Below are 15,587 nucleotides of genomic sequence, written 5' to 3' on the forward strand. Positions count from 1 at the left end.
GGTCTACAGTCCAAAGCAATCCATTTTGCGAGAGAATTTGTATGTTTGACTGATGTTGACTTACCAATTTTGGTCCTGAAGCCAGTCATTTCATCAGGTTTGGGCTGCCGACACCTTTTGTTGGTACTCAAACTTGCACTGCTAGTGCTAACGGCATACACAGTTTCTGTGCTCGCTGTAACAATGTAGCGGGGCTACATAGTAGTAATAGTGTTTGTGTTCATACCACGTGCGTCCCGTTTACTGTTTGTGTGTGTACGGGGACGGATGATGGAAGGAGATCGCAGCCCCAAACCTGGAAAACACCGGTTTTCAATTTATCAATTACATTCGTCACAGGACTATAAAAACAATCAAGAGAAGAGGAAGAAATAGGAGAGAAGGAGATTTTCGATATACGACCACGAACCACCTGTACCTGCTGTATTTCACATCGCGCATTTCCATCCAGTTTGTTTTTCATTCCGCTGGACTCACTCCAACACCTTCATCATTTAGAGACCCCGGGGTCGGATCATTTTCCACCACCGCCGAGGATACGGTGAGGCTGTTCCATTTTTGATTCCGGGAATTACAAACACTCCATATATCAGTTAACCAGTCATCTGCATTCAGGACAATTGTTACTCGGACTAAAGTTCACGACCGTTCATTTCCGTATTTCATTCACTCTTTTTTGGTATTTGTGTTGTTTGTTATATGTTACAAGGGCAAGGGAGGGGTAGTTATATTCATCTAGGGATTTGTCACGGTGTTGCTTTGGTGGAGGGATATTTATAATTTATTTAGCTTTTCTGTTTCATTTAATACATTTTATCAGTTTAAGTTTACATATCTGTTTTGCTTTTGTGCTTATTTCCATCGTGAATTGTAGGGAAAAGGTTTAATTTGTTAAATTTACGGCTTGATTAGATTCAACCTCAGCAATTAATCCAGGCCACAGGTCTTGAAGGTGTAGCTGCCGGCCGGATATGGGGCGGCCGTTACAACATGTTTTGCATTTAGATGGTACCGTAAGGTTGAAGTGCTTCAGTGGTCTGCAAACTCCATTTTGCACAGTTTGCACAAAACCACGTTTTTATCAAGGCTTCCGTCGGGTAGTCTTTTGAAATGAAGTTTGCCTGCGATCAGTCCTAGCAACACGCTTTCTTCAGACTCTTCCATTTTTGTAGCTCTGATGTGTGCATCAATGTAATAGATGTACCAGGAAATCATGCATTGACAAAAGTTCCCCTTTGCTTAGAATGCAAAGTGTGATTAAATGCGTTATTTTTTTAACGCGTTATGGAGCACATGTATCGAAGCTTCTCAGCTGTGGTTGTGCTAAGAAAAGGAAACATTTTAAAAATAACATAACATGATTGTCAATGTAACGTTTTTTAGGGTCTGTCCCTGAGACTTATTAATTGTCATCGCGAAGCACAGCCTTACTGGAAATTGTAGGCATTTGAATTGAAATTGGAGACCTAGCGTGTGTATTAATTTGTGGATTTTTCTGTGAGTATTTGGTGGCAGCGTCACAAAGTTGCTTTCGCAAGACCGCGTTAGCTGCATAGCTCAGCTCAGAGCGAAATGAAGTGAATGAAATGAGGTGAATGGGAGGGGAGATGATGACGTGAATCCCCACCACAAACACAGTCTCTCGGAATTTGCATAAGCACAGTCCTTCACCAGCAATTTTAACTTAGTTACAAAATGATTAAAACTCTCGTTTATACCCTGTGTCCTCTCATTAAACTTGTATCCCGCAAATATCGTATTAGTAGTGGGCATGACAAACGCCAGCGGCAGCCTGTCTATGAACTTAATTTAAACTTAAATTTACACCGTGCTTTGTTTCCAAAGTAGCTGCACTCGTGAAAATGCTTGTATGTGTCACTTGCTCGCTTCGTATTGTTTCGCTGCCTTCTTAATTGTATAATGCATGTTTTCTTCAGCTCTCTTTGGAGCTCCTCCTTGTTTTCTACATACTGCCTTCACAGTCCGTTCACGTGATTACGTGGGAGGCGTGATGACGTGACTCACAACTCCGCCTCTCACGGCCATCGCGCTGCAGTCTATTACAGTATATGGAGAAAAAATAGGTTCCAGTTATGACCATTACACGTAGAATTTCGAAATGAAACCTGCCCAACTTTTGTAAGTAAGGTGTAAGGAATGAGCCTGCCAAATTTCAGCCTGCCACCTACATGGGAAGTTGGAGAATTAGTGATGAGTGAGTGAGTCAGTGAGGGCTTTGTTCGTATGTGTGTATGTATGTCTGTCTGTCAACACTCAACTTTCTTCAAAACCATAACTCATATTCTGTACATCTACATATATTTTTTCACCTTAAACAGGAGAATACAACAATGAAACTCTTGTGTCAATGAAAAAAATGTAACATGCATATGTCAAACAAAATACATTGTCCGCATCCACTCCGCTAAGAACAGTAGTAGTTCAGTTGTGTGGAGTTCATTAAGCACCCGATTAGATGGCTCAACGGTATCGCTGTTGTTGCCCAGTAAACACATCAGGGGTTTGCGTCCTTGATCCTCGCCTTGTTGAAGTTTTTTTTTTCTTCTCTTCCTCCATTTAACAAAAAATTCCACTGTGCACCAATAGAGAGCGAAGTGAGGCATACCATATACCAGGGGGGCACACACCCTTAGTTAGATTGTGTATTATATGTAAAGAATTTCACTGTAAAATATACTAAACTTCATATTTGAGTGTTGGAAGACACTGCTGTCACACATGTGATTGTATTGTAGAAACACATAACATACTGCAGCATTCTTAAAGGTGTGTTTTCATTTCTGAGCATTTACAGTGATGTGAAAAACTATTTGCCCCCTTCCTGATTTCTTATTCTTTTGCATGTTTGTCACACAAAATGTTTCTGATCATCAAACACATTTAACCATTAGTCAAATATAACACAAGTAAACACAAAATGCAGTTTTTAAATGATGGTTTTTATTATTTAGGGAGAAAAAATCCAAACTTACATGGCCCTGTGTGAAAAAGTAATTGCCCCCTGAACCTAATAACTGGTTGGGCCACCCTTAGCAGCAATAACTGCAATCAAGCGTTTGCGATAACTTGCAATGGGTCTTTTACAGCGCTCTGGAAGAATTTTGGCCCACTCATCTTTGCAGAATTGTTGTAATTCAGCTTTATTTGAGGGTTTTCTAGCATGAACCGCCTTTTTAAGTTCATGCCATAGCATCTCAATTGGATTCAGGTCAGGACTTTGACTAGGCCACTCCAAAGTCTTCATTTTGTTTTTCTTCAGCCATTCAGAGGTGGATTTGCTGGTGTGTTTTGGGTCATTGTCCTGTTGCAGCACCCAAGATCGCTTCAGCTTGAGTTGACGAACAGATGGCCGGACATTCTCCTTCAGGATTTTTTGGTAGACCGTAGAATTCATGGTTCCATCTATCACAGCAAGCCTTCCAGGTCCTGAAGCAGCAAAACAACCCCAGACCATCACACTACCACCACCATATTTCACTGTCGGTATGATGTTCTTTTTCTGAAATGCTGTGTTCCTTTTATGCCAGATGTAACGGGACATTTGCCTTCCAAAAAGTTCAACTTTTGTCTCATCAGTCCACAAGGTATTTCCCCAAAAGTCTTGGCAATCATTGAGATGTTTCTTAGCAAAATTGAGACGAGCCCTAATGTTCTTTTGCTTAACAGTGGTTTGCGCCTTGAAATCTGCCATGCAGGCCGTTTTGCCCAGTCTCTTTCTTATGGTGGAGTCGTGAACACTGACCTTAATTGAGGCAAGTGAGGCCTGCAGTTCTTTAGGCGTTGTCCTGGAGTCTTTGTGACCTCTCGGATGAGTCGTCTCTGCGCTCTTGGGGTAGTTTTGGTCGGCCGGCCACTCCTGGGAAGGTTCACCACTGCTCCATGTTTTTGCCATTTGTAGATAATGGCACTCGCTGTGGTTCGCTGGAGTCCCAAAGCTTTAGAAATGGCTTTATAACCTTTACCAGACTGATAGATCTCAATTACTTCTGTTCTCATTTGTTCCTGAATTTCTTTGGATCTTGGCATGATGTCTAGCTTTTGAGGTGCTTTTGGTCTACTTCTCTGTGTCAAGCAGCTCCTATTTAAGTGATTTATTGATTGAAACAGGTGTGGCAGTAATCAGGCCTGGGGGTGGCTACGGAAATTGAACTCGGGTGTGATACACCACAGTTAGGTTATTTTTTAACAAGGGGCAATTACTTTTTCACACAGGGCCATGTAGGTTTGGATTTTTTTTTCTCCCTAAATAATAAAAACCATTATTTAAAAACTGCATTTAGTGTTTACTTGTGTTATATTTGACTAATGGTTAAATGTATTTGATGATCAGAAACATTTTGTGTGACAAACATGCAAAAGAATAAGAAATCAGAAAGGGGGCAAATAGTTTTTCACACCACTGTATATGGCAGTTCCCTATTAGGACAAATCGATATAAACAGTTTCAATCAATGAGCACCTTCCAAACGTGCAGCAGGAAAGTGTGAGCGTTCATTGTTATCGTCTTTAGACGGACTCTTCATCTCATTTACTTATATTGAGCTTGTTGGACTATTTACTGTTAAGTACTGTTTAAGTTACTGTTTAGTATAACATGTGGCATACTTAGTTTTTAAATCGACCTGGAAATGCACACACATGCTTCCTAATTTATTTACTGAAATTCTTACGTTTACAGTGCCTGTTTTAGGGAGTCATAGTTTTTATTTGTTTCAGTTTTTATGAATTATTTTTCTGTGTGACATATTATTTGTTACTACTCATGAGTCTTGCTTCATTGAGATTCTGTTTTAATAATCTGTATATGCAAACATTTTAAACAGAGCGTTTATCAGTAGATGGATTGGGAGAGTATGGGGGGTCGTGAAGTCGCTGGAAAGGGGTGTGTGGCACTCCCGATATCTATACAAAAGGACGGAGGTTCAAGTCTTTAGAGTCCTGGTTCTTCCCGGTTGTGAGACATGGACATTATCTAGTAACCTGAGACAAAGACTGGACTCCTTTGGTACTGTGTCTCTCCGGAAAATCCTTGGGTACCGTTGGTTTGACTTTGTGTCGAATGAGCGGTTGCTCATGGAGTCCTGAATGAGGCACATTACCTGTATTGTGAGAGAGCATCAGTTACAGCACTACAGCCATGTGGTGCGTATCCCCGAGGGAGATCTGGCTCGTAAGATCCACATTGTTAGGGACCCAAGTGGCTGGACCAGGCCAAGGGGGTCACCCACGTAACATGGAGGGTGACGTGAGAATCTCGGTTACTATCTACATGTGATCCGCTTTGAGGATCCTCCAGGATTGATGTGCGTGGTTCGATGTTTGATGTGGTGAAGCAAAATGCCTACATACAAATGCATTTGTGGTGCTTTTATATTCTAACGTTGCATATTCCCCAACGTAATGACACAAAAATCTTAAGTCTCACATACCTTTATTTTCGCACCTTAACAACAGCATCAGAATATATGGCAGTATATTTGAGCCACAGAGAAAAAAATTAAGGACACAGTGAAAAGGTTTATTTTCTGATCAAAGTAGAAAGTTCAACTTAAATCTTGAAATGTCCACTTTAATGTAGTTTATTTTCTCATTGAAGTAGACCGTCATAAACGTCATCTCAAAACCGGCCCAGTTGTTAATCACTATATACTTCTGGGGCTTCCTCCTGAACTGACAGCACTGGCAAGGAGCAATAGATCACCACACAGAACACATTAAATTTATGATATTCCCACTCTCTGCACATTTAGAATCCTTAGATTTATACTTGATATCTCTTTCATGATGAATGCATTAAAGTATGAATGTTACATTTTACAGGTAAGTCATTAACTACATTTAAATAATGAACACTTTTTAATAGTGGGGGGCAGCACGGTGGTATAGCGGTAGCGCTGCTGCTTCGCAGGGAGTCATGTCCCTGGTGTTCCGTGCCTGGAGTTTGCAGGTTTTTCTGGTGGGTTTCCACAGTGTGCTCCGGCTTCCTTCCAAAGACATGGAGGATTGGGAATTTGGTGATGCTAATATGATGCTAGTGTATGCGTCTGCTTGTGTTCACCTTGCAATGAGCTGATGCCCCATCTATGGATTGTTTCTGTCTCGTGCCCAGTGCTTGCTGTAATGGGTGCATCCCTGAATTGATGGATGTAATCATTAAACATCCTTTTCAGGGATACTGTGGCAAAGTGTCCTTGGATTTTAATGGATGTTTCAGGCAATTCACAACACAGTGAATCTCACACTGCCACCTGGTGGAATCTTCCAAATTTATGCAAAGTATACGCGCAAGTATAAATAGTACAACACTTGCGTAGCAGTAGTATTCGCTGGAGCACGTGTCGCATCATGTGAAGTATAAATCTGGCCTTACCAATGCATCAGGGCCACTCCCTTTACGCTTTGAGCCAAAAAATTTAGTAGGTGAGTGACTGACCAAATCAGCTTCTGACTACACAGATATAAGTGATGTCATGATGCTAGTGTACCGTAAAATTACGTGACTGGCGCATTTGAAACAAACCTCAAGGCAGCACTTCAAAAGCTTGACACAGTGTTGAAATGGCAGTGTGAAGCAGCCCATCACTATACCTGAACACCACTAATGTTAATGTGGCAAGCAACATGTACTGGTTCCTGGTTTACTCATGCTATCAGTTGCTCATGCAGATTCAGTTGCAGAAGAGCAAAAAACAGTCTTTTTGGATATACCTCTGGAGTTAAGGAGAAGGACAAAAAGGGGATGCTGCAAAGGAGTGAAATGTCAGGGAAACAAGCAGGTGGGAATGTGCAACAGGCAAGTACGAGTGAGATGAAAAGATACAAGCTGTACTTTTCCTTCTATTATGGGAAATATTAGATCACTGGTTAACAAGATAGAAAAGCTCATGGCACTGGTTAAGTACAACAGGGAGTTTCACAAGTGCAGGTAAATTTGCTTTACTGAGACATGGCTGCACAAGCTTATTTCAGACTCTACCATGCACATCAATAGCTTTCACTGTATAAAGATAGAACATGGACTAAAAGTGGAAAGCGCAGAGTTGGTGGGTGTATTATTGTGGTATTTCCCTCTAATTGCCCTTTACCTGTTTCCTCAAGGGTAAGTGTTCTCATCAAGTTCATTATTGGGTTGATTTACTGTTGCACTTTAAGATGAACACACACATACACAGCTATGCGCATACACACAGACCCTAACCACAACAGTGCCCCATGAATGACACACACACTGATTAACCTCTAGCACTTTAAACCACACAAGTGCGTTAGGAATAACACAGCCTGTCACTCATCACTTATTATCGGCACAAACAACATAAGAATTTTTAAATAGACCCCAGACCTAAATATTACTTTTGGTCTCCAAGAAAATATTAAAACATACAAAGACTCAGCATCCTTGACTATAGGCCATTTTATCAGCCAAGAATACCTTCTCCTACTGTTCCAGCTATTGAGTGGCGCCCTCACTCTCAGCCTTAAAACCCCGCAGCACAGAGCTAATGGCAAAATTTCCAGCTGCTCTAGGTGCTGTTAGAAATCTACCTTATTACTTCAATCACTCTAGACATTAAGACAAAGCATAGAAAGTTAAAAGCAGCATGGTATTTATTACAAGAATAATAATACCACTGGAACAAAGAATAGTAGAAAATAGGTACTGATAGGAAAGTCTGAATATATATATAGTCTTTAGAAAAAGCTTACGAAGAAGTTACAGATGACGAGGATGAATGTCCCAGGGAGGCGTTTGATTTAGCAATCGATGTTCATGATGCCTTTCTGACAAGCAGTGCCGTCTTTGTCCGTTCCTCTTCTCCTTCTGTACTTTCTTCTTCTCCTTCTTCTCTTCTCCTTCTTCTCCTTCTTCATCTTCTTCTCTTTCAAACCAAGGCATATTTATTATGAAATGTCATGCCTTGGTTTCACAACACATGCACCTGATTGGCTGGCTGTCAATGTGATTGATGAATTTTGCTCAAAGTCTTTCCCAGATAATAAAGTTCTTTGTTATTGCCTCAGTCTTCCTTTCCTAGGCTGTAAACCAAATTGTTGTCCCATATGTCCATCCATAAAGTAATCAATAGCCTGAGGTATCAGCTCAGTCTTCCTTTCCCAGGTTATAAAGTAATTGAGCCACCAGAATGTCTTCCTTTCAATGTTGAAACAGCTGTTTTAAAAGTGAGTTGTAACGGAAGAATTACCTGCTTTGATTTTAGTTCATCTGTTGTCTTTCCTCGAACAAAATATAATAGAAACCAAAATGTACACATTTTATACATTATAGCAGTGGGTTTGCTGTCTTTGTAAATGAATGATGGTGCCACCCGGGTCACATCTCTCCATTAAAATAAAAAAAATCTTGGGACGAGATGAGATTAATCCTGCAACAACTTTTTGGAAGGAAGTCCCGCGAGATGGAGGCTTTTGCTATGAAATTCTTTCAAGTCACATCCTACTTACAACTATTTTCAAACAAGACCATGGTCATCAGGTGCATTCCGGCACTTAACCTAGACAGACATCAATCCATTAAAGGATTTAACATGAACATTGTCAATCGGTTGCACAGCAAATTGATTAAATGCGTATCAATGGACTATGCTGAAGCAGTTGGTGGTGATCATGTGAAAGATGAAGACATCAGTTTGCAATATCCCACAGAATATTTACAAGCGTTCACACCATCCAGTCGAATTACTGTTGAAAGAAGGATGTATTTAATGTTGTTGCATGATTTATGTATGAGTGATGGATATACAATGGAACAAGATTAGTTGTATTAAAAATTGGTCAAACAATTCTAATGTAAAATTTTAACAGACGACAAGAAAAGTAATGTAGTATATATTCAGTAAATAACATGAGACACAAAAGGAGATCTTGATATGCCATACGTATTAGAACATTTACAGTTTCCCGTGAGAATAGCTTTTGCTATGACAATTAACAAATCACAGGGACAAACATTTGAAAAAGTCAGTTTATTAGGGAGAAAGAAACGATATTCACTCACAGGCAGTCATACATTGCATTGTTACAATGTAAATCCAAACACAGTATCAAAATTCAATGCAATCTTGAAGAAAAGTTCATTCCAAATATTGTTTTAACTTAAGTTTTAAAGTAAAAGTGAAAAAAATGCATCTGTAACAATTCCCATGAAAATAACAATCTCTTTAAATTGTACAGTATATCTGGTTAACCAAACTCCGGGTTTGACAAGCAAAGCGAGCAGAGTCCCCTAGTTATGATTAAAGAAAATATCTGCAGCCCAAATGTTGAGTTGTTAGCAGTTGGATTCCCATATTACATGCCCAGGGAGTTCTCACATATGATTGCCACTGCTGTTTATGTCCCTCCATCAACTAATGGAACAACAGCGTGTGACGTCGTCCACTCACTCAGTGCGAGAATCCAGACGGAACATCCGGATGCTTTCTTCCTCATTTCTGGAGGTTTTAATCATGTTTTTGTGTATTGTCCCATAAGGGAGAATAAAGCACTGGATTTAATGTATAATGTTAAAGAAGCATACAGTTGTACGGCAACTCTCCCTTTGGGTAGATCGGACCAGAACTTGGTGTACCTAATTCCCCTTTAAGTGCCACTTGTGAAGAGGCAGTCAGCCACTGTCAGGACCATGAGCGTGAAGTCAAAGGAAGCCAGTCTAGCTCTGTAGGACTGTTTCGAGGCAACAGATTGGGATGTTCTTTGACAGCCTCATTTGGAGGACTTTGATTATCTCAAGGACTGTGTCACAGAATGCATTAACTTCTGTGTCGACAACACTATGCCTTTAAAATCTGTATGCTGTTTCCCTAACAACAAACCATAGGTCACCAAAGACATTAAAGCCCTTCTCAATGAAAAGAGAACGTTTAGATCGGATAACAGAGAACTAGTGAAGAGGGTACAGAAATAGTTTTCTGTTAAAATAAAAAAGGGAGGGATGGCTATAGGATAAAGCTGGAGCAAAAGCTGCAGCAAAGCAACACTAGAGGGGTGTGGAAAGGTATAAGGACAATCACTGGCTTTAATTGCAGTTCCAGTTGCCCCTTCTGTTTACAATGCTGACACAAATAGACCATTCATCACCTTTATTTAAGTCACGAGAAAACTATGTAAAGTCTATTCTGCCAAAGCAGCAGGTTCTGATGGCATTAGCCCAGTAGTGCTTAAGATCTCCTCACAGCTCAGTGGTGTGATACTAAAGATTTTCAACATAAGCCTAAATATTCAAAAGGTGCCAGAGCTGTGAAAACATCTTGTCTGGTTCTTATTCCAAATTTCACTACAGTCCAGTGTCACTCACTTCAAATATAATAAAGGTTTTTGAGAGATTGGTCCTGGAAATACTTTACCCCCAGGTTCGGTCAGAATTGAAACCCCTCCAACTAGGTGAGGATTGGGGTTGAATGTGCCATCAGCTACCTGCTGCACCATACCCAATGTCACCTAGACTAGCCAGGAGGATCTCTTAGAATTATATTCTTTGATTTTTTTACAGGTATGTGTATTTAACACATTCTACCCTGCCAGACTGGGGAGTAAGCTATCAGCAATGCAGGTGGATGCTCCCTTAGTTTGCACATCATGGACCATCTGACTAGAAGGCCACAGTATATGGAGCTACAGGGCTGTGTCTGACACCATGCTGTGTAACACTGGTGCTCCACAAGGAACAGTTCTGTCACCGTTCCTTTTCATCTTGTATTCCACAGATTTTAACTACAATACAGAGGGCTGCCATCTGCAGTAATTTTCAGATGACTCTAATAGTGGGAAGTATCAGGCATGGTGAATGAGACAGAATATAGGAAGGTAGTGGACAGTTTTGTTGGCTGGTGTGATCTGAATCAGCTGCAGGTCAACGCTGGTAAAAACTAAAGAAGTGGTGATGGATTTAAGAAGATCACAATCACCTTTTACTCCCCTGTCTATTAGGGGTGTGGATGTGAAGATCATTCAGAAATACAAGTATCTGGGGGGATATATGAACAGTAAGCTAGACTGGTCCAGGAACTCACTGGCCATACTGTACTGTATATAAGGAGGGTCAAAGCAGGATGCATCTCATAGAAAGACTCAGATCTTTTAGTGTCCGCAACACTATGCTGCAAATGTTTTTTGAGTGTGTGGTTGCCAGTGCTGTTTTTTTTTTCACTGTGGCATGCTTGGGGGCAGCATGAAAGTGGCAGATACAGGCTAAACAAACTAACTCAGAAGGCTGGCTCTGTGGTTGGAGAGAAACTAGACAGCTTGGCAGTTGTGGCAGATTAGAAAATACTGTCTAGACTTCAGTCTTTTATTGAAAATGCTAATCACCCTCTTCATTGTGTTGTGACAGGAAAGAGGAGTTCTTCAGTATTAGACTGACTAGCATAGCCATCAGACTCTAACTTTTCCGGTCAATCATCTACACTACAAGCTGTTTCCTTTTTCTGTAATGAATATCCCAGTACATTTTCAACATGTGGAATAACATGTCTGTTTTTCTCATGTTAATACATTTTTGTTCTCAGAATGTGCAATATTTACACAGCATGTAATATTGTTATGTGAAATTCTTCAAGCTTAATATGCTGTAACTGTCTAGCATACTAGAGATTTACCCTCAGGTAACGTCGGCATTGGACCCGCTCCAATTTGCCTACTAGGTGAGGATTGGGCATTTACAGTCATATGAAAAGGTTTTGGATTTTTATCATTGGTTGAGCTTTCAAAGTAGCAACTCCCTTTTAATATATGACATGCCTTATGGAAACAGTAGTTTTTCAGAAGTGACATTAAGTTTATTGGATTAACAGAAAATATGCAATATGTAACATAAAATTAGACAGGTGCATAAATTTGGGCACCCCAACAGAAATCTTATAAAAGAACTAAGTTGAGCCTCCTTTTGCAAATATAACAGCCTCTAGGTGCCTCCTGCAGCATTTGATGAGTGTCTGGAATTCTGGATGGAGGTATTTTTGACCATTTTTACATACAAAATCTCTCTAGTTCAGTTAAATTTGATGGCTGCCGAGCATGGACAGCCTGCTTCAAATCATCCCAATAATATTCAGGTCAGGGGACTGTGATGGCCATTCCAGAACATTTTACACTTCTTCTGCATGAATGCCTTTGTAGATTTCTAACTGTGTTTTGGGTCTTTGGCATGTTGGAATATCAAACCCCTGCTTAACTTCAACTTTGTGACTAATGCTTGAACATTATCCTGAAGAATTTGTTGATATTGGGTTGAATTCATTCGATCCTTGACTTTAACAAGGGCCCCAGTCCCTGAACTAGCCACACAACCCCACAGCATGATGGAACCTCCACCAAATTTGACAGTAGGTAGCAGGTGTTTTATTGGAATGTGGTGTTCTTCCGCCATGCAAAACGGTTTTTGTCATGACCAAATAAGTCAATTTTTGTCTCATCAGTCCAAAGCACTTTGTTCCAAAATGAATCTGGCTTGTCTAAATGAGCATTTACATACAACAACTGTTTGTGGCGTGAGTGCAGAAAGGGCTTCTTTCTCATCACCCTGCCATACAGATGTTCTTTGTGCAAATTGAGCTGAATTGTAGAACAATTTACAGATACAGCATCTGCAGCAAGATGTTCTTGCAGGTCTTTGGAGATGATCTGTGGGTTGTCTGTAACCATTCTCACAATCCTACGCATATGCCGCTGCTGTACTTTTCTTGGCCTGCCAGACCTGCTGGGTTTAACAGCAACTGTGCCTGTGGCTTTTCATTTCCTGATTACATTCCTTACAGTTGAAACTGACAGTTTAAACCTCATAGACAGCTTTTAGTAGCCTTCCCCTAAACCACAATACTGAACAATCTTTGTTTTCAGGTCTTTTGAGAGTTGCTTTGATGATCCCATGCTGTCACTCTTCAGAGGAGAGTCAAAGGGAAGCACAACTTGCAATTGACCACCTTCAATACCTTTTCTCATGATTGGACACACCTGTCTATAAAGTTCAAGGCTTAACAAGCCAATCCAACCTATTTGGTGTTGCATGTAATCAGTATTGAGCAGTTACATGCATTCTAATCAGCAAAATTATAAGGGTACCCAAATTTTAAATTTTTGCACAGCCAGTTTTTCACATTTGATTTAATTTCATACAACTAAATACTGCTTAACTAAAAATCTTTGTTCGGAAAACACCCCAGTACTCAGGTGAAATGAAAGACCTACCGCTGTTATCTCTTTTGTTGAAAGTAGAGTCAATTATTATGCAGGCTGAGAGGGGTTCCCAAACCTTTTCATATGACTGTAGTTGTATGGTCTTAACATAACACAGGCATATTGATGTGTCACTTGACTGACAAAACGCGTAACAAAAGTAAATGATACAAAAGCAGCTAATGACATACAATACCAAACCAAAGTAAATGTTGTCAATAGAGTAATGATAAAATTAATAAAACTAAAGAAATATACATGCAGAAATTTAAAAAATGGCACAAATTAGAAGAGGGAGGTTCAAAATAGGAACATAACATAAGCTAACAAATAACCAGAACTCATTACCTTGGCAGGTTCATTGGAGCTTTAAAACTAGATCAAAAATTTCAGACATGAAAGAAGAAATGAATAACTCTGGAGAGGATCAGTCTGTGAGCAAGTTTACTTTTCAAAGGCCTTAGAGTTTTTCCCAGAAATGCTATGGGCCACAGTTCACTGTTAACGAGTCATCCAGTGAGGTTAAAAAATATAGGAAATAATAAAAAATGTAGCCACAAATAGCAAAGTGCGCATATAGCCTTTAATGTCTGTGATGGAGCAATGGCTTTTATCACGGACCTTCCACCCAGTGGAGACTGTACCACAGTTCTTATAGTTTTAGATACTGTAGGTTTTCTAAATCTGCTTGATTTGTTCTTTTAAAAAAATCTTTAGCTACAGAATTAGTTGATGTCTTAAGGATTTTTATCATCTCCCCAAATTCCCAAAAGCCACTATGGTGGTTCAGTTCTTTTAAAAGATGTAAAGATATTTTTGTGCCAGAGCAGATATATAACTGAATTTGATCTAAGGCTATCACTTTCAAAATAATGTTCATTTTGAAAGGTTAGAATAAAAGCCTTGAAAAGTTTTAAGCTGCACTTTGAAAAGTAATCACTAAAGGAGTGGTGGAGTTTTTTCAGAATGTTTGGTTAAGTAAAGTACAGTATTTTCTCTTTGGAGTGCTAATATAAAGTGAACTTATAACCAAACCTAATTTATTTGGCCTGTGAAGGAACCCCTTTTCTTCCAGAAACATCATTTACCTACACTAAATCAACTCAAAAAATATCCCAAACAGTGATCATACCTTTAGCATGTCATATTTACAAAATTTAAAGAGTAATTTGCTAGCTTCTAGGGATGTTATAATTCTGAGTTTTCATGTATTTTACTATCTTTTTTGGAATTCCTTTTGATTCTGAACATCAGGTCCGATTTTCTGTCATGTAACCTGAAGCGACTCAGTGTATATCATAGGGACCTCTGGTATAAAAAGGTAGGGTATTATTGCTTTCCTGGGGGATCATGTCATTTACCACCCAATCAAGTTATTTTTTTTTTTTTTACACTATTGCTGTCCTTGTGTTAATGGATTGGATTGGAAATTGAGTTGCAAAATTATTAGTTACTGTGCCTTTAAAATGTTTCACCCCCTTGGAAATTATCGTATTGTATTGTTAAATAACATTGTATTACAGTGAACTTAATTTGGCGTTTTAGTCACTGATTGACAGAAAAAAGGCTCTTTAATTTTAACGTGTGAACAAAACTCTGTAAAGTTTTAAATTATTACAAATATAAAAGATAATGTGAGGCAACTAAATCACCAATGGTGCAACCATTTGGCTTTATACGTTGCATAATTAATTACATGTAGATCACCTGTCTATATTCAAATGGTTTCAATTGATTGCAGTTTAAATGCACTAGTATCTGCAATGTCCAGCTTGTTGTCAGTCAGTATCATGGCCTAACCTATGAGTATAACAGTGGCAAGAACTGACACCTTCAAAAATTCCATCTTTTAATTGAATTGATAAAACCTGTGAGTGCTATAGGGGATTGATGGGAATCCCTGCTGGGATGGAGCACTCACACACTTTTAACAAGATGCTATATTCCTATTCTACTGATCCCTGATCTACTACATTGTCATGGCATATTGTCAGTTTAGTTCAATATACTATCTTTACTTTTGTTTCCTTCCTTAAAATATAACATGTATTGAACACATGTGTTTAATTGTCTCATTTGGATTTGAGAATGTTATGTTAAATTACATGAAAATATATTAATTGCTTCGTAAATTGCCATGTGATAGACATATATGACACTTTTCCTCTACACAGATTTGTGGTTAGTGAACATGGAGCCTTTCCCTAAAGTTCATGTGTGTCCTTTAGTTTATTCTTGGAATTCCTGTAAATCAAAGAAATGTAAATATTTAACAGAATTTTAGAATATGACTCCTATGGGATCTGAACACATGACAATAATGTATTTGCAAGTGCAGATAAGAGATTTTCCAGTGATGTCAGTTTGTGGGCTGA

The sequence above is a fragment of the Polypterus senegalus genome, chromosome 7 (genome assembly GCF_016835505.1).
Source record: "Polypterus senegalus isolate Bchr_013 chromosome 7, ASM1683550v1, whole genome shotgun sequence".
Lineage (NCBI taxonomy): Eukaryota > Metazoa > Chordata > Cladistia > Polypteriformes > Polypteridae > Polypterus > Polypterus senegalus.